The sequence below is a fragment of the Mesitornis unicolor genome, unplaced genomic scaffold, assembly GCF_000695765.1.
Source record: "Mesitornis unicolor isolate BGI_N332 unplaced genomic scaffold, ASM69576v1 scaffold249, whole genome shotgun sequence".
NCBI classification, from domain to species: domain Eukaryota; kingdom Metazoa; phylum Chordata; class Aves; order Mesitornithiformes; family Mesitornithidae; genus Mesitornis; species Mesitornis unicolor.
In genome coordinates, this window is record NW_010208985.1 from 48,811 (window position 1) to 50,631 (window position 1,821).

Below are 1,821 nucleotides of genomic sequence, written 5' to 3' on the forward strand. Positions count from 1 at the left end.
TTCATCAAGGGCAGAGATAATGAAACATAGCTCTGGAGTAACGCAGAGATAAGAAAATCAGCCACACAAGCACCAGTGATGTCCTGTAGGCTAGGAGCAGGAGGAGAGAACAGTGAGCCAGGATCTTCTGCTTGGGTTCACTGGAGATTACAAACTATTTACTAGAGAAAAAAATGGTCAACGAGGATCATGAACTCTCACACTTCAAGTTATGCCAAAAGTACATGTGAAATGGTCCCAACAGCTTCTGCCATTTGTTGCCTTTACAGCCTAATGCAAAGCCAACTTAAAGCAATAAAACTAACTTTCAGGGTGCCTAAAGGGCAGGCTTTGACAAGTCCGATTACACTTAAAACAAAATCCCTTCACAGAAGGATCAAACACAGCTGCTTCCTTTGCCCTTAACACAAAATTACAATCGCTTCCCTGCACAAATCACTCCTACCTTGGATATATACATCTTAGTTGTGACAAGACAGGACCACAGCAACCACCACTAAAACTGCTTCAGTTCTTCCCAGAAGCTCTCCAACTCACATAAACTGTCTAGCTACCCTGCAAGGCTGGGCTTTTTCTTCTCTTTTTAGCTGATGCCCTTTTTCACTTCATGGCATCCCAGGAGCGGACAGAGGGACACAGCAAACAGCACACGAATGAGATGAAGCAGTGGGAGTTCTCTCTGGTGGTCAGTGCTTGCACAGAGAGTTTATGGACAAGCAGGATGGAGAGGCTGTCTTCAGGGCTGTGTCGACTCAGGGGCTGTCATCCTGGTTTTTTAGATGTTCAGCATGTTCTTGCAATTTCTTTGCAAAACATTAACTGTTCATTATTTAACTGCGCCCACAATGCATTAATAAAGAAATTCTGGAAACTCAATTGAAGATAACTGAGTTTTATTATCATAAATTATTTGTTTAGGTTTGACAGAATACAGAATTCATACTCTAAATGCATACATACTTAAAGGCAAGCATGAGGGAAAACACAATTCTGACACACAGACTCAGAAAACAGTAATTCAGATATAAATCAGTGGAAAAACTAAGACTGTAAACAGTGTTTCATTTATACTTTTTTTGATTTGGAAGGGGAAGGAAAGATTGTCATATGTGAGAACTCTGTTAGTGAGCAGTCCTAAAACCAACACTGATATTGTTTAAACTAGTTTGCATTCATACTGCTGTAAAATCAGAAAAATTTCATACTAGAAACATAAATCATTAAAATCAGTCACCACAATTTTGTTCTGGAAGATAGGCATCCATGAGTGACACTGTTTTAAAAGTTTCCCTCACACTATAGTTTTCTAAGTTCGATGCCATAAGAAATGTAAAGATACTACAATGTGCTAACAAACATTAATCTCTATTTTATTAAGAAACATAATCATTTGAAAAGAGGAAGTAACACCAAATCTAGTTAACTCATAGCAATGAAAACAGAGTATCAGCAAATGCCATAAATCAGCATATAGAAGCATCTAAAGGATGCTGCTATATTTAAATAACCTTATTACAGTACCATATTTCTTTGAAAGGAGAAGACAACAGTAATTTTTGTGCAAAATTACAAGGAAATGAGTGGTAGTTTCAAGTAGCTGAAAGTAATCTAGTAAATGATCCATTTTCCAAGATATTCTCATTCTCTCATTCTGAAAATAACACACAGAAATGACCAGGCTCCCTTGTTATTTAAAGCAGCTGCCAATCTCACTGGAAGGTGCCCCTTAAAAGGACATTGCCTTGCAAATCCAAAATAAATGAGAAAAAAATAAGATAAATTAATCATTACGATTCAAAAACAAAGATTCCCTAACTTAGA